This window comes from Pimephales promelas, chromosome 19, assembly GCF_988280905.1.
Source record: "Pimephales promelas chromosome 19, fPimPro1.hap1.1, whole genome shotgun sequence".
Classification (NCBI taxonomy): Eukaryota; Metazoa; Chordata; class Actinopteri; order Cypriniformes; family Leuciscidae; genus Pimephales; species Pimephales promelas.
Window position 1 is genome coordinate 11749899 of NC_142787.1, and position 18350 is coordinate 11768248.

General features: G+C 40.4%; 2 protein-coding genes across 3 annotated transcripts in view; one reads left to right on the forward strand and one right to left on the reverse strand.

Moving 5' to 3' along the window:
• Positions 1-11742, forward strand: part of LOC148970756 (uncharacterized) — a 48530-nt gene extending 36788 nt beyond the window's left edge. The window contains exons 2-3 of one of the 2 annotated variants that reach the window (XR_016147799.1): positions 10809-10883; positions 11180-11742. The gene's annotated coding sequence lies outside the window, so the exon portion shown is untranslated. Of the gene's footprint in view, positions 1-10808; positions 10884-11012; positions 11137-11179 lie in introns of those variants that run through there. The other variant, XR_016147800.1, reaches the window with a different exon arrangement.
• Positions 1-18350, reverse strand: part of LOC120473977 (uncharacterized) — a 139638-nt gene that overhangs the window by 111434 nt on the left and 9854 nt on the right. The gene's annotated exons all lie outside the window — the stretch shown is intronic.

Below are 18350 nucleotides of genomic sequence, written 5' to 3' on the forward strand. Positions count from 1 at the left end.
CGTTTTTTTTTCGGGTCAAAATTTTGAGTTTCTCTGATCCTCTTGAAACTCTGGATTCAGATAGAGGGCCATGAGACTTAGATCTGAGTGCAAAAATGGAGGCTCTAGGCCCTTTCAGAGCTGAGATATCGAAAGTCAAAATTTCGACCCGAAAAAAAAAACGAAAGGGGTACCACTGTCGTTTTTTTTTCAGGTCGAAATTTTGACTTTCTCTGATCTTCTTGAAACTCTGGATTCTGATAGAGGGCAATGAGACTTAGACCTGAGTGAAAAAATGGAGGCTCTAGACCCTTCCAGAGCTGAGATATCGAAAGTCAAAATTTCGACCCGAAAAAAAACAAAAGGGGTACCACTGTCATTTTTTTTTTCGGGTCGAAATTTTGAGTTTCTCTGATCATCCTGAAACTCTGGATTCTGATAGAGGGCCCTGAGACTTAGACCTCAGTGAAAAAATGGAGGCTCTAGACCCTTCCAGAGCTGAGATATCGAAACTCAAAATTTCAACCCGAAAAAAAAAACAAAAGGGGTACCACTGTCGTTTTTTTTTGGGTCGAAATTTTGACTTTCTCTGATCTTCTTGAAACTCTGGATTCTGATAGACGGCGATGAGACTTAGACCTGAGTGCAAAAATGGAGGCTCTAGACCCTTCCATAGCTGAGATATCGAAACTCAAAATTTCGACCCGAAAAAAAAACGAAAGGGGTACCACTGTCATTTTTTTTTTCGGGTCGAAATTTTGAGTTTCTCTGATCTTCCTGAAACTCTGGATTCTGATTGAGGGCCCTGAGACTTAGACCTGAGTGCAAAATGGAGGCTCTAGGCCCTTCCAGAGCTGAGATATCGAAAGTCAAAATTTCGACCCGAAAAAAAAAACAAAAGGTACCACTGTCGTTTTTTTTTTCGGGTCGAAATTTTGACTTTCTCTGATCTTCCTCGAAACTCTGGATTCTGATAGACGGCGATGAGACTTAGACCTGAGTGCAAAAATGGAGGCTCTAGACCCTTCCATAGCTCAGATATCGAAACTCAAAATTTCGACCCGAAAAAAAAACGAAAGGGGTACCACTGTCATTTTTTTTTTCGGGTCGAAATTTTGAGTTTCTCTGATCTTCCTGAAACTCTGGATTCTGATTGAGGGCCCTGAGACTTAGACCTGAGTGCAAAATGGAGGCTCTAGACCCTTCCAGAGCTGAGGTATCGAAACTCAAGATTTCGACCCGAAAAAAAAACGAAAGGGGTACCACTGTCATTTTTTTTTTCGGGGCGAAATTTTGAGTTTCTCTGATCTTCTTGAAACTCTGGATTCTGATAGAGGGCGATGAGACTTAGACCTGAGTGCAAAAATGGAGGCTCTAGACCCTTCGAGAGCTGAGATATCGAAACTCAAAATTTCGAACCGAAAAAAACCCGAAAGGGGTACCACTGTCGTTTTTTTTTCAGGTCAAAATTTTGAGTTTCTCTGATCCTCTTGAAACTCTGGATTCAGATAGAGGGCCATGAGACTTAGACCTGAGTTTAAAAATGGAGGCTCTAGGCCCTTCCAGAGCTGAGATATTGAAAGTCAAAATTTCGACCCGAAAAAAAAACAAAAGGTACCACTGTCGTTTTTTTTTTCGGGTCGAAATTTTGAGTTTCTCTGATCTTCTTGAAACTCTGGATTCTGATAGAGGGCGATGAGAGTTAGACATGAGTGCAAAAATTGAGGCTCTAGACCCTTCCAGAGCTGAGATATCGAAACTCAAAATTTCGACCCGAAAAAAAAACGAAAGGGGTACCACTGTCGTTTTATTTTTTGGGTCGAAATTTTGACTTTCTCTGATCTTCTTGAAACTCTGGATTCTGATAGAGGGCGATGAGACTTAGACCTGAGTGTAAAAATGGAGTCTCTAGACCCTTCCAGAGCTGAGATATCGAAAGTCAAAATTTCGACCCGAAAAAAAAACAAAAGGGGTACCACTGTCGGGTTTTTTTTTGGGTCGAAATTTTGACTTTCTCTGATCTTCTTGAAACTCTGGATTCTGATAGAGGGCGATGAGACTTAGACCTGAGTGCAAAAATGGAGGCTCTAGACCCTTCCAGAGCTGAGATATCGAAACTCAAAATTTCGACCCGAAAAAAAAACGAAAGGGGTACCACTGTCGTTTTTTTTTGGGTCGAAATTTTGACTTTCTCTGATCTTCTTGAAACTCTGGATTCTGATAGACGGCGATGAGACTTAGACCTGAGTGCAAAAATGGAGGCTCTAGACCCTTCCAGAGCTGAGATATCGAAACTCAAAATTTCGACCCGAAAAAAAAACGAAAGGGGTACCACTGTCGTTTTTTTTTTGGGTCGAAATTTTGACTTTCTCTGATCTTCTTGAAACTCTGGATTCTGATAGACGGCGATGAGACTTAGACCTGACTGCAAAAATGGAGGCTCTAGACCCTTCCAGAGCTGAGATATCGAAACTCAAAATTTCGACCCGAAAAAAAAACGAAAGGGGTACCACTGTCGTTTTTTTTTCGGGTCGAAATTTTGAGTTTCTCTGATCTTCCTGAAACTCTGGATTCTGATTGAGGGCCCTGAGACTTAGACCTGAGTGCAAAATGGAGGCTCTAAACCCTTCCAGAGCTGAGATATCGAAACTCAAAATTTCGACCCGAAAAAAAACCCGAAAGGGGTACCACTGTCGGTTTTTTTTTGAGTCGAAATTTTGACTTTCTCTGATCTTCTTGAAACTCTGAATTCTGATAGAGGACGATGAGACTTAGACCTGAGTGCAAAAATGGAGGCTCTAGACCCCTCCAGAGCTGAGATATCGAAAGTCAAAATTTCGACCCGAAAAAAAAACAAAAGGGGTACCACTGTCGTTTTTTCTTCGGCTCGAAATTTTGACTTTCTCTGATCTTCTTGAAACTCTGGATTCTGATAGAGGGCCATGAGACTTAGACCTGAGTGCAAAAATGGAGGCTCTAGACCCTTCCATAGCTGAGATATCGAAACTCAAAATTTCGACCCGAAAAAAAAAACAAAAGGGGTACCACTGTCGTTTTTTTTTTCGGGTCGAAATTTTGAGTTTCTCTGATCTTCCTGAAACTCTGGATTCTGATTGAGGGCCCTGAGACTTAGACCTGAGTGCAAAATGGAGGCTCTAGGCCCTTCCAGAGCTGAGATATCGAAAGTCAAAATTTCGACCCGAAAAAAAAAACAAAAGGTACCACTGTCGTTTTTTTTTTCGGGTCGAAATTTTGACTTTCTCTGATCTTCTTGAAACTCTGAATTCTGATAGACGGCGATGAGACTTAGACCTGAGTGCAAAAATGGAGGCTCTAGACCCTTCCAGAGCTCAGATATCGAAACTCAAAATTTCGACCCGAAAAAAAAACGAAAGGGGTACCACTGTCATTTTTTTTTTTCGGGTCGAAATTTTGAGTTTCTCTGATCTTCCTGAAACTCTGGATTCTGATTGAGGGCCCTGAGACTTAGACCTGAGTGCAAAATGGAGGCTCTAGACCCTTCCAGAGCTGAGGTATCGAAACTCAAGATTTCGACCCGAAAAAAAAACGAAAGGGGTACCACTGTCGTTTTTTTTTTCGGGGCGAAATTTTGAGTTTCTCTGATCTTCTTGAAACTCTGGATTCTGATAGAGGGCGATGAGACTTAGACCTGAGTTTAAAAATGGAGGCTCTAGGCCCTTCCAGAGCTGAGATATTGAAAGTCAAAATTTCGACCCGAAAAAAAAACAAAAGGTACCACTGTCGTTTTTTTTTTCGGGTCGAAATTTTGAGTTTCTCTGATCTTCTTGAAACTCTGGATTCTGATAGAGGGCGATGAGAGTTAGACCTGAGTGTAAAAATGGAGGCTCTAGACCCTTCCAGAGCTGAGATATCGAAAGTCAAAATTTCGACCCGAAAAAAAAACGAAAGGGGTACCACTGTCGTTTTTTTTTTGGGTCGAAATTTTGACTTTCTCTGATCTTCTTGAAACTCTGGATTCTGATAGAGGGCGATGAGACTTAGACCTGAGTGTAAAAATGGAGGCTCTAGACCCTTCCAGAGCTGAGATATCGAAAGTCAAAATTTCGACCCGAAAAAAAAACAAAAGGGGTACCACTGTCGGGTTTTTTTTGGGTCGAAATTTTGACTTTCTCTGATCTTCTTGAAACTCTGGATTCTGATTGAGGGCCCTGAGACTTAGACCTGAGTGCAAAATGGAGGCTCTAGGCCCTTCCAGAGCTGAGATATCGAAAGTCAAAATTTCGACCCGAAAAAAAAAACAAAAGGTACCACTGTCGTTTTTTTTTTCGGGTCGAAATTTTGACTTTCTCTGATCTTCTTGAAACTCTGAATTCTGATAGACGGCGATGAGACTTAGACCTGAGTGCAAAAATGGAGGCTCTAGACCCTTCCATAGCTCAGATATCGAAACTCAAAATTTCGACCCGAAAAAAAAACGAAAGGGGTACCACTGTCATTTTTTTTTTTCGGGTCGAAATTTTGAGTTTCTCTGATCTTCCTGAAACTCTGGATTCTGATTGAGGGCCCTGAGACTTAGACCTGAGTGCAAAATGGAGGCTCTAGACCCTTCCAGAGCTGAGGTATCGAAACTCAAGATTTCGACCCGAAAAAAAAACGAAAGGGGTACCACTGTCGTTTTTTTTTTCGGGGCGAAATTTTGAGTTTCTCTGATCTTCTTGAAACTCTGGATTCTGATAGAGGGCGATGAGACTTAGACCTGAGTTTAAAAATGGAGGCTCTAGGCCCTTCCAGAGCTGAGATATTGAAAGTCAAAATTTCGACCCGAAAAAAAAACAAAAGGTACCACTGTCGTTTTTTTTTTCGGGTCGAAATTTTGAGTTTCTCTGATCTTCTTGAAACTCTGGATTCTGATAGAGGGCGATGAGAGTTAGACCTGAGTGTAAAAATGGAGGCTCTAGACCCTTCCAGAGCTGAGATATCGAAAGTCAAAATTTCGACCCGAAAAAAAAACGAAAGGGGTACCACTGTCGTTTTTTTTTTGGGTCGAAATTTTGACTTTCTCTGATCTTCTTGAAACTCTGGATTCTGATAGAGGGCGATGAGACTTAGACCTGAGTGTAAAAATGGAGGCTCTAGACCCTTCCAGAGCTGAGATATCGAAAGTCAAAATTTCGACCCGAAAAAAAAACAAAAGGGGTACCACTGTCGGGTTTTTTTTGGGTCGAAATTTTGACTTTCTCTGATCTTCTTGAAACTCTGGATTCTGATAGAGGGCGATGAGACTTAGACCTGAGTGCAAAAATGGAGGCTCTAGACCCTTCCAGAGCTGAGATATCGAAACTCAAAATTTCAACCCGAAAAAAAAACGAAAGGGGTACCACTGTCGTTTTTTTTTGGGTCGAAATTTTGACTTTCTCTGATCTTCTTGAAACTCTGGATTCTGATAGACGGCGATGAGACTTAGACCTGAGTGCAAAAATGGAGGCTCTAGACCCTTCCAGAGCTGAGATATCGAAACTCAAAATTTCGACCCGAAAAAAAAAACGAAAGGGGTACCACTGTCGTTTTTTTTTGGGTCGAAATTTTGACTTTCTCTGATCTTCTTGAAACTCTGGATTCTGATAGACGGCGATGAGACTTAGACCTGAGTGCAAAAATGGAGGCTCTAGACCCTTCCAGAGCTGAGATATCGAAACTCAAAATTTCGACCCGAAAAAAAAAACAAAAGGGGTACCACTGTCGTTTTTTTTTCGGGTCGAAATTTTGAGTTTCTCTGATCTTCCTGAAACTCTGGATTCTGATTGAGGGCCCTGAGACTTAGACCTGAGTGCAAAATGGAGGCTCTAAACCCTTCCAGAGCTGAGATATCGAAACTCAAAATTTCGACCCGAAAAAAAAACAAAAGGGGTACCACTGTCGTTTTTTCTTCGGCTCGAAATTTTGACTTTCTCTGATCTTCTTGAAACTCTGAATTCTGATAGAGGACGATGAGACTTAGACCTGAGTGCAAAAATGGAGGCTCTAGACCCCTCCAGAGCTGAGATATCGAAAGTCAAAATTTCGACCCGAAAAAAAAACAAAAGGGGTACCACTGTCGTTTTTTCTTCGGCTCGAAATTTTGACTTTCTCTGATCTTCTTGAAACTCTGGATTCTGATAGAGGGCCATGAGACTTAGACCTGAGTGCAAAAATGGAGGCTCTAGACCCTTCGAGAGCTGAGATATCGAAACTCAAAATTTCGAACCGAAAAAAACCCGAAAGGGGTACCACTGTCGTTTTTTTTTTCAGGTCAAAATTTTGAGTTTCTCTGATCCTCTTGAAACTCTGGATTCAGATAGAGGGCCATGAGACTTAGACCTGAGTTTAAAAATGGAGGCTCTAGGCCCTTCCAGAGCTGAGATATTGAAAGTCAAAATTTCGACCCGAAAAAAAAACAAAAGGTACCACTGTCGTTTTTTTTTTCGGGTCGAAATTTTGAGTTTCTCTGATCTTCTTGAAACTCTGGATTCTGATAGAGGGCGATGAGAGTTAGACATGAGTGCAAAAATTGAGGCTCTAGACCCTTCCAGAGCTGAGATATCGAAACTCAAAATTTCGACCCGAAAAAAAAACGAAAGGGGTACCACTGTCGTTTTATTTTTTGGGTCGAAATTTTGACTTTCTCTGATCTTCTTGAAACTCTGGATTCTGATAGAGGGCGATGAGACTTAGACCTGAGTGTAAAAATGGAGGCTCTAGACCCTTCCAGAGCTGAGATATCGAAAGTCAAAATTTCGACACGAAAAAAAAACAAAAGGGGTACCACTGTCGGGTTTTTTTTGGGTCGAAATTTTGACTTTCTCTGATCTTCTTGAAACTCTGGATTCTGATAGAGGGCGATGAGACTTAGACCTGAGTGCAAAAATGGAGGCTCTAGACCCTTCCAGAGCTGAGATATCGAAACTCAAAATTTCGACCCGAAAAAAAAACGAAAGGGGTACCACTGTCGTTTTTTTTTGGGTCGAAATTTTGACTTTCTCTGATCTTCTTGAAACTCTGGATTCTGATAGACGGCGATGAGACTTAGACCTGAGTGCAAAAATGGAGGCTCTAGACCCTTCCAGAGCTGAGATATCGAAACTCAAAATTTCGACCCGAAAAAAAAACGAAAGGGGTACCACTGTCGTTTTTTTTTTGGGTCGAAATTTTGACTTTCTCTGATCTTCTTGAAACTCTGGATTCTGATAGACGGCGATGAGACTTAGACCTGAGTGCAAAAATGGAGGCTCTAGACCCTTCCAGAGCTGAGATATCGAAACTCAAAATTTCGACCCGAAAAAAAAACGAAAGGGGTACCACTGTCGTTTTTTTTTCGGGTCGAAATTTTGAGTTTCTCTGATCTTCCTGAAACTCTGGATTCTGATTGAGGGCCCTGAGACTTAGACCTGAGTGCAAAATGGAGGCTCTAAACCCTTCCAGAGCTGAGATATCGAAACTCAAAATTTCGACCCGAAAAAAACCCCGAAAGGGGTACCACTGTCGGTTTTTTTTTGAGTCGAAATTTTGACTTTCTCTGATCTTCTTGAAACTCTGAATTCTGATAGAGGTAGATGAGACTTAGACCTGAGTGCAAAAATGGAGGCTCTAGACCCCTCCAGAGCTGAGATATCGAAAGTCAAAATTTCGACCCGAAAAAAAAACAAAAGGGGTACCACTGTCGTTTTTTCTTCGGCTCGAAATTTTGACTTTCTCTGATCTTCTTGAAACTCTGGATTCTGATAGAGGGCCATGAGACTTATACCTGAGTGCAAAAATGGAGGCTCTAGACCCTTCCAGAGCTGAGATATCGAAACTCAAAATTTCAACCCGAAAAAAAAAACAAAAGGGGTACCACTGTCGTTTTTTTTTGGGTCGAAATTTTGACTTTCTCTGATCTTCTTGAAACTCTGGATTCTGATAGACGGCGATGAGACTTAGACCTGAGTGCAAAAATGGAGGCTCTAGACCCTTCCATAGCTGAGATATCGAAACTCAAAATTTCGACCCGAAAAAAAAACGAAAGGGGTACCACTGTCATTTTTTTTTTCGGGTCGAAATTTTGAGTTTCTCTGATCTTCCTGAAACTCTGGATTCTGATTGAGGGCCCTGAGACTTAGACCTGAGTGCAAAATGGAGGCTCTAGGCCCTTCCAGAGCTGAGATATCGAAAGTCAAAATTTCGACCCGAAAAAAAAAACAAAAGGTACCACTGTCGTTTTTTTTTTCGGGTCGAAATTTTGACTTTCTCTGATCTTCTTGAAACTCTGAATTCTGATAGACGGCGATGAGACTTAGACCTGAGTGCAAAAATGGAGGCTCTAGACCCTTCCATAGCTCAGATATCGAAACTCAAAATTTCGACCCGAAAAAAAAACGAAAGGGGTACCACTGTCATTTTTTTTTTTCGGGTCGAAATTTTGAGTTTCTCTGATCTTCCTGAAACTCTGGATTCTGATTGAGGGCCCTGAGACTTAGACCTGAGTGCAAAATGGAGGCTCTAGACCCTTCCAGAGCTGAGGTATCGAAACTCAAGATTTCGACCCGAAAAAAAAACGAAAGGGGTACCACTGTCATTTTTTTTTTCGGGGCGAAATTTTGAGTTTCTCTGATTTTCTTGAAACTCTGGATTCTGATAGAGGGCGATGAGACTTAGACCTGAGTGCAAAAATGGAGGCTCTAGACCCTTCGAGAGCTGAGATATCGAAACTCAAAATTTCGAACCGAAAAAAACCCGAAAGGGGTACCACTGTCGTTTTTTTTTCAGGTCAAAATTTTGAGTTTCTCTGATCCTCTTGAAACTCTGGATTCAGATAGAGGGCCATGAGACTTAGACCTGAGTTTAAAAATGGAGGCTCTAGGCCCTTCCAGAGCTGAGATATTGAAAGTCAAAATTTCGACCCGAAAAAAAAACAAAAGGTACCACTGTCGTTTTTTTTTTCGGGTCGAAATTTTGAGTTTCTCTGATCTTCTTGAAACTCTGGATTCTGATAGAGGGCGATGAGAGTTAGACCTGAGTGTAAAAATGGAGGCTCTAGACCCTTCCAGAGCTGAGATATCGAAAGTCAAAATTTCGACCCGAAAAAAAAACGAAAGGGGTACCACTGTCGTTTTTTTTTTGGGTCGAAATTTTGACTTTCTCTGATCTTCTTGAAACTCTGGATTCTGATAGAGGGCGATGAGACTTAGACCTGAGTGTAAAAATGGAGGCTCTAGACCCTTCCAGAGCTGAGATATCGAAAGTCAAAATTTCGACCCGAAAAAAAACCAAAAGGGGTACCACTGTCGTTTTTTTTTGGGTCGAAATTTTGACTTTCTCTGATCTTCTTGAAACTCTGGATTCTGATAGACGGCGATGAGACTTAGACCTGAGTGCAAAAATGGAGGCTCTAGACCCTTCCAGAGCTGAGATATCGAAACTCAAAATTTCGACCCGAAAAAAAAACGAAAGGGGTACCACTGTCGTTTTTTTTTTGGGTCGAAATTTTGACTTTCTCTGATCTTCTTGAAACTCTGGATTCTGATAGACGGCGATGAGACTTAGACCTGAGTGCAAAAATGGAGGCTCTAGACCCTTCCAGAGCTGAGATATCGAAACTCAAAATTTCGACCCGAAAAAAAAAACAAAAGGGGTACCACTGTCGTTTTTTTTTCGGGTCGAAATTTTGAGTTTCTCTGATCTTCCTGAAACTCTGGATTCTGATTGAGGGCCCTGAGACTTAGACCTGAGTGCAAAATGGAGGCTCTAAACCCTTCCAGAGCTGAGATATCGAAACTCAAAATTTCGACCCGAAAAAAAACCCGAAAGGGGTACCACTGTCGGTTTTTTTTTTGAGTCGAAATTTTGACTTTCTCTGATCTTCTTGAAACTCTGAATTCTGATAGAGGACGATGAGACTTAGACCTGAGTGCAAAAATGGAGGCTCTAGACCCCTCCAGAGCTGAGATATCGAAAGTCAAAATTTCGACCCGAAAAAAAAACAAAAGGGGTACCACTGTCGTTTTTTCTTCGGCTCGAAATTTTGACTTTCTCTGATCTTCTTGAAACTCTGGATTCTGATAGAGGGCCATGAGACTTAGACCTGAGTGCAAAAATGGAGGCTCTAGACCCTTCCAGAGCTGAGATATGGACATCCCACGTAGCATTTATCCCATTAGAAAAATAGTTGTTTATAATGGGATAAATGCTACGTGGGATCGCAATATCTCAGCTCAGGAAGGGTCTAGAGCCTTCATTTTTGCACTTAGGTCTAAGTGTCATGGCCCCCATGGCGGGGGTTTTCAAATGTGAGTAAACACAGTTCCTTGTGTTTAAATCGTATGTGTTAAACTACTATAGAGTAAACGTTTTAACTGTTGGAGGTGTAAAGGACTTAGACAGTACAGTTGTGATTTTGCTTTAAACACGTTTTATTATGTATAGCTAACAGGGAAGTTCCAGTAACATGTAACACTACGTTTCTAAAGTGGATTTACATAACCATACATCTTATACAATATTTTCCTTCATGATGAAAATAGACAATTTAAATAAGCATGTGTAAGTATTGCAGATGAGCACATCCCAACATGAAAAATACATCTGAGTGTAACATTATGTGTGCTATTATGTAGGACAATTCACTGTTGTCAACACTGCTTACATTAGACAAATAAACAAATCTATAAAGTAACTAAACATGATATATATGTAATTTGTCCCTTATTAGTGTTGATATATTGAGGAACATTTAAGTTGGATAAAAAGTGAGTTAACACATCAACCTCAGCATGTAAATGCCGTGTTGAGCTCATAAATCACAGAAGTAATGTGAATCTGTCTGTATTTTACAGGGACAGAAGAACATGCCTGTGTTTATCCAGTGAAGAGAGGCTCATGATGCTGAATGCTGTCATCAAAGGCTTTGAGTGAGTATACTACAGAAATGGATAACAAAATCTATTAAATCTTAAGTTGTATTTTATTTGAATTATTGTAATTTCAAACAGAGAAATTACACACTTTTCTGAGTCTCGATTTTTGTGCATTTGCTGCAGAGCTTTTGTGGTGGAGCAGGACCTGCAATGAAAGATGATGCAGCATTTGTGGGGGGGGGGGGGAAAGGTTTTAGGGATTTTACTCAAATATAAAGTAAGGTTATTTTTAATACATAAATCAAATGACATTGTGCTGTTAAAATGACTGTGTTTGTGCATTTTTGTAGGATCTGAAATGTCTGCAGACTGGTGTGAGCACTGAGGATGAGGAGCCCAGAGCTGAATCCTTGAAGTGGTGCCATGGATGAGTCCTTCCATCTGCCCTTACGAGACCCTCCATCTCTCCACCTGCCCTTACGAGACCCTCTATCGCTCCACCTGCCGTTATTGCCTCAGATTGTGAAGCGCAGCGCAGCAATAAGCTCTGGCACAAAGGCACAGTCACCTCTGGTGAATTCAGCAGAATAAAGCTGCAGAATGGGAACAGCTGAGTTGAGATTGGAAGTAGGGTTTGGGGTTCAGTGCCTGTAAATACATGCTTGCAGTTTGAATAAAACTTTGTTTCGTGTGTTGTTGACTTGCATTTGTTTATTGTGCTGGTTACTTTTATTTGTTCTTTTACTCATTTATTCATGTTTCTTATTGTTGTCTGTATATAAAATAAACTGTAATTATTTAATTAATGTATGCATTAATTCATTGATTGATTGACAATTGAGATGTTTCACTGCATTTAGCAATATAAATGTATTCTTGCATAACTTATGTCATATGACAAAACAAATTTCAATTTTAGTATATAAAAAAGTTATATAATTAAGTATTGGTCAGCATTTAATATTATTGTTGTGTTTAAGTTTTGGGGTGGGCTAATAAGATCAGAGAAACTCAAAATTTCGACCCCCCCAAAAAACGACAGTGTTACCCCTTTCGTTTTTTTGGGGGTCAAAATTTTGAGTTTCTCTGATCTTATTGAAACTCTGGATTCTGATTGAGGGCGATGAGACTTAGACCTGAGTGCAAAAATGGAGGCTCTAGACCCTTCCAGAGCTGAGATATCAAAACTCAAAATTTCGACCCGAAAAAAAAAAAACGAAAGGGGTAACACTGTCGTTTTTTTTTTCGGGTCGAAATTTTGAGTTTCTCTGATCTTTTTGAAACTCTGGATTCTGATAGAGGGCGATGAGACTTAGACCTGAGTGCAAAAATGGAGGCTCTAGACCCTTCCAGAGCTGAGATATCGAAACTCAAAATTTCGACCCGATAAAAAAACGAAAGGGGTACCACTGTCGTTTTTTTTTTTCGGGTCAAAATTTTGAGTTTCTCCAATCTTCTTGAAACTCTGGATTCTGATAGAGGGCCATGGGACTTCGACCTGAGTGCAAAAATGGAGTCTCTAGACCCTTCCAGAGCTGAGATATTGAGATATTTATAATGGCATAAATGCTACGTGGTATCTCAATATCTCAGCTCTGGAAGGGTCTAGAGCCTCCATTTTTGCACTCAGGTCTAAGGCCCATGCCTCTCTTTCAGAATCCAGAGTTTCAAGAAGATTGGAGAAACTCAAAATTTCGACCCCCCAAAAACGACAGTGTTACCCCTGTCGTTTTTTTTGTGCGAAAAAATAAGTTTCTCCAATCTTCTTGAAACTCTGGATTCTGATAGAGGGCCATGGGAGTTAGACCTGAGTGCAAAAATGGAGGCTCTAGACCCTTCCAGAGCTGAGATATCAAAACTCAAAATTTCGACCCGAAAAAAAAAAACGAAAGGGGTAACACTGTCGTTTTTTTTTTCGGGTCAAAATTTTTAGTTTCTCTGATCTTCTTGAAACTCTGGATTCTGATAGAGGGCGATGAGACTTAGACCTGAGTGCAAAAATGGAGGCTCTAGACCCTTCCAGAGCTGAGATATCGAAACTCAATATTTCGACCCGAAAAAATACCCGAAAGGGGTACCACTGTTGTTGTTTTTTCGGGTCGAAATTTTGAGTTTCTCTGATCTTCTTGAAACTCTGTTTTCTGATAGAGGGCCATGAGACTTAGATGAGTGCAAAAATGGAGGTTCTAAAGCCTTCCAGAGCTGAGATATTGAAACTAAAAATTTCGACCCAAAAAAACCCGAAAGGGTTAACAGTGTCATTTTTTTTTTCGGGTCGAAATTTTGAGTTCCTTTGATCTTCTTGAAACTCTAGATTCTGATAGAGGGCGATGAGACTTAGACATGAGTGCAAAAATGGAGGCTCTAGACCCTTCCAGAGCTGAGATATCAAAACTCAAAATTTCGACCCGAAAAAAAAACGAAAGGGGTACCACTGTCGTTTTTTTTTCGGGTCGAAATTTTGAGTTTCTCTGATCTTCTTGAAACTCTGGATTCTGATAGAGGGCGATGAGACTTAGACCTGAGTGCAAAAATGGAGGCTCTAGACCTTTCCAGAGCTGAGATATCGAAACTCAAAATTTCGACCCGAAAAAAAAACGAAAGGGGTACCACTGTCGTTTTTTTTTTCAGGTCAAAATTTTGAGTTTCTCCAATCTTCTTGAAACTCTGGATTCTGATAGAGGGCCATGGGACTTCGACCTGAGTGCAAAAATTGAGTCTCTAGACCCTTCCAGAGCTGAGATATTGAGATATTTATAATGGCATAAATGCTACGTGGTATCTCAATATCTCAGCTCTGGAAGGGTCTAGAGCCTCCATTTTTGCACTCAGGTCTAAGGCCCATGCCTCTCTTTCAGAATCCAGAGTTTCAAGAAGATTGGAGAAACTCAAAATTTCGACCCCCCAAAAAACGACAGTGTTACCCCTGTCGTTTTTTTTGTGCGAAAAAATAAGTTTCTCCAATCTTCTTGAAACTCTGGATTCTGATAGAGGGCCATGGGAGTTAGACCTGAGTGCAAAAATGGAGTCTCTAGACCCTTCCAGAGCTGAGATATTGAGATATTTATAAATGCTACGTGGTATCTCAATATCTCAGCTCTGGAAGGGTCTAGAGCCTCCATTTTTGCACTCAGGTCTAAGGCCCATGCCCCTCTATCAGAATCCAGAGTTTCAAGAAGATTGGAGAAACTCAAAATTTCGACCCAAAAAAAACAAAACGACAGTGTTACCCCTGTCTTTTTTTTTTTTTTTGTGCGAAAAAATGTTTCTCCAATCTTCTTGAAACTCTGGATTCTGATAGAGGGCCATGGGACTTCGACCTGAGTGCAAAAATGGAGTCTCTAGACCCTTCCAGAGCTGAGATATTGAGATATTTATAATGGCATAAATGCTACGTGGTATCTCAATATCTCAGCTCTGGAAGGGTCTAGAGCCTCCATTTTTGCACTCAGGTCTAAGGCCCATGCCTCTCTTTTTCAGAATCCAGAGTTTCAAGAAGATTGGAGAAACTCAAAATTTCGACCCCCCAAAAAACGACCCCTGTCTTTTTTTTTTTTGTGCGAAAAAATGTTTCTCCAATCTTCTTGAAACTCTGGATTCTGATAGAGGGCCATGGGACTTAGACCTGAGTGCAAAAATGGAGGTTCTATGGCGACCAAACGTCACTGGTGACACAAACGTGCAACGGACGGACGGTCAGATTACGTTTTGGCAGGGGATAAACTGATCAGAAAATGTAATGAAAATGTAACCGAAGTTGTAGAAATGTAGTGGAGTAGAAAGTATATAAATTGTTGCAAAATGTATCGAAGTAAAAGTAAAAAGTATGCGCTATTTAGTCTACTTAAGTAAAGTAAAGATACGTGAAAAATTTACTTAAGTAAAGTAACAAAGTATTTGTACTTCGTTACATTCCACCACTGCTTATTGGTCCAAAAAACTATTCACAAAACCTCTTACAGTACAACTTTAATATAGACGGATGTCCTGTTACTTCATCCACTACAGTAAAAAACCTGGGTGTTATACTAGACCGCAACTTGTCTTTCGAAAATCATATTTCATATGTTACAAGAACAGCCTTTTTCCACCTTAGAAACATTGCTAAGCTACGTAACATGCTATCTATCTCTGATGCAGAAAAATTAGTTCACGCATTCATGACCTTGAGACTAGATTACTGTAGTGCTTCATTAGCCGGTTGTCCTGCATCCTCAATAAACAAACTACAGTTAGTACAAAATGCAGCTGCTAGAGTTCTTACTAGGTCAAGAATATATGATCATATAACACAGATTTTATCATCTCTACACTGCTACCTATTAAGTTCCGTATCAATTAGAAAATACTGCTACTAACCTATAAAGCCCTAAATGGTTTAGCACCTATGTACTTAACGGACCTTCTTTCGCCCTACAATCCACCGCGTTCCTTAAGATCACTAAAATCAAGGCTTCTGGTCATTCCTAGGATATCGAAGTCCACTAAAGGAGGGAGGGCGTTCTCGCATTTAGCTCCAAAACTCTGGAATAGCCTTCCCGATACGTCCAAGGCTCTGACTCGCTGACACAGTTTAAAACTAGATGCATCTCTTTAGTCAAGCATTCACATAATGCTTACCTTTTAGTCCTCTGTTATGCCATACGGAACCGTTTGCCACTGAAACGCATTTCCGCGACAGTGGGGCTCGACAGCCTTAGTCAAACGGGTCGGCGCGTATGGTTGGGTTGCGGAGAGTTCAGGTTACGGAGAGTTTGTGAGATAGTGGTTTCTAACACCGACTCCCGTATAATGGAAATCATTATGAACATCAGCTATGCTAATTATTTCCCATCTGCCTTTCTGCTGTTATCTCGGGACGCCTGTCCCGAGAGAAATGGCGTTCGTCAGGTCCAGTTTTGTCTCCAGCCTCTCACAGGCATTTCGGATGCCCCAACGCCTGTGATGAGAAGACCAACGCCTGTGAAGAGACGACTCAACGCCTGCGATATGTTATGGCGCCGTTTTATACATAAACAATATTTATATTCAATATTTATATATAAACAATATGAATGTAAGCCAGAGGAGAACTGGCCCCCGACTGAGCCTGGGTTCTCCCAAGGTTTTTTCTCCATCCAATCTGATGGAGTTTTGGTTCCTTGCCACTGTCGCATTGCTTTTGGCTTGCTTTTGGCTTGCTCAGTTGGGGTTATTTAGTGTTTAGCAATATTATTGATCTGTGTTGTACTACTTTCATGTTATCACTGTGAAGCTGCTTTGATACAATCTGTATTGTGAAAAGCGCTATATAAATAAATTTGACTTGACTTGACTATTTAGGCTGCTTCATTAAAAATGTGACATTTAGACGTTTTTTTCAGCGTGGATCGAGGCAAATGAATCCTGTTCACCTTGAAAATAATAAATGTTTTTTGCATTTTAAATATTAGACCATTTTTCAGTGATCGTCAATAAAACAAAATTCCATTTTTCTCAGTTTAATGAAAACCAATAGGTAAGTTTCAGTTTAAGTGTAAGTTTCACGTTTGAGGGGGTTTAAACCGACATCTACGCGTTTTCAAAAGTTCACCAAAGTGATTATTTCACGTCTTGTCACGATACCGGGTTGAAGAAATATTGTTTAGGCCACTTTTGTTTGATATAATCACAACAAATTAACGCAAGTATGGGAATTGAACTCAGGTCTTCTTGATCAAAGCCCAACGTTTTATCAACTGAGCCACTTCATCTGTTGAGTTCAAGGGTGTATGGTATGGACGGGGTTTAATTGCAGGTTTGGTTTTATTTGTTGGAAAAATAAATATAGAAATATAATTTGACACAAGAGGGCAGTATAGCCCTATTTATGGTTCTGAGTTTAAACTAAACCGTGACATCTACACGTTTTCCAAATTGGACCAACGTGATTATTTCACGTCTTGTCTTGGTACGGGAGAACACTGAAGTTACAGGAGTTTCTTCCCGTTGCTAAGCAATGGAACTAGGTCGAGTATTTAAAAGGTTATGGTTAACGTGGTTTAACGTCGATGTAATACGTTGTTTTAGCGTACATTTTGCTTAAATGAGGAGCTGGGGGACGCCGGAAAAATATGAGTAGGCATATTCGAACGCACTATTCGAATGCATGTCCGAATCTCGCGAGAATTAGTATGTCACCCACCTACTCTTTTAAGAGTACAAAGGATTCTTACATATTTGCTCACCTACTGCTTTTCCCCTACTACATAGTTGGGAAGTATGCAATTTCGAACGGAGCCTTATACAAAGGCCAGAGCAGTTACAGAACAAGTAACTGTTGAAGTTTAATAAAGCACTTTTTTATGTTTGCCATTATTTAGAATCTGAATGATGTTCTGTGGCAGTAGTGTTTTTGCACTATAACATCATGGAGGGCCAGTATTCTGCAGTTTAGCACCATCTGCCCCAGATTTCTAATCCTGAAGACTTTAATTTACTGGTTTAGGAGTGTTTAATGTGGGTTGGATCTACACTGACCAGCACTGAGTTTTCCAAAACCTTCATGAGCCTTAAGCCCAATTTATGCTTCTGTGTTCATGTTCATATCCATTGATTACAAATAATACACTTTATTTTGACATTCAGATTAAAGGGGTGATGAACTGAGAAATCAAATTTTCCTTGAGCTTTTGACATAAGAGGTTATCATATTATAAGAATATAAGTTTCAGAACTGAAAATGTCCATGTTAGTCTAAAATCCACTTTAATTGAAAAAAAATCGTGGCGGAGCAATTAATAGAACATCCTAACCAATTGTTGCATCTCCAGCAGTTTGGGTTCAGACAAAAACACAGTACAAAAACCGCCAACTGCTTCTTGTTGGAACAGATCAAAGGTTCACTGGAAAAAGGGAATGTCGTAGGCGCTGTGTTTTTAGATCTGAAGAAGGCCTTCAACACAGTGGACCACTGTATCTTATTGCAGAAATAAAAGCAATTTCAATTTTCAAATGCAGCTCCTACCTGGAGGGTAGAGAACAATGTGTGAGCGTAGCAACTGTTAAATCTAACCCGAGTTCAAATGGCTTAGGAGTGCCCCAAGGGTCAGTTCTAGGACCGTTATTGTTTTCAATGTGATCTCACATTGTGTAAACTTCCAGCTTTATGCTGACGACACAGTTATCCATGTATTAGCAAAAACAAATGCACTGGCTGGACAGCAGTTAACACAGGCTTTACATTACATCTCAAGATGGTTTCAGCTGTCCCATTTAACTTTAAATGTTCAGAAAACCTTCTCAATGTGTTTTTCTATCAACCGGAGGTCCCCTGACAGCATCTTTGAAGTTCATTTAAACACAGAACGTTCCTGAATGGTCCCATGTGGTTAATTTTTTGGGAACCAAACAAGAACGTTATAGGAACGTTCCATGTAGGTTATTTTTAGGTTCCATTTTTATAACGTAAGGAGAATGTTCCGGGAACGTTCCCTTAACCTTAAGGGAAAGTTCTAGGAACGTTCTGGGAACCAAAAACGAACGTTCCCAGGACCTAAATTT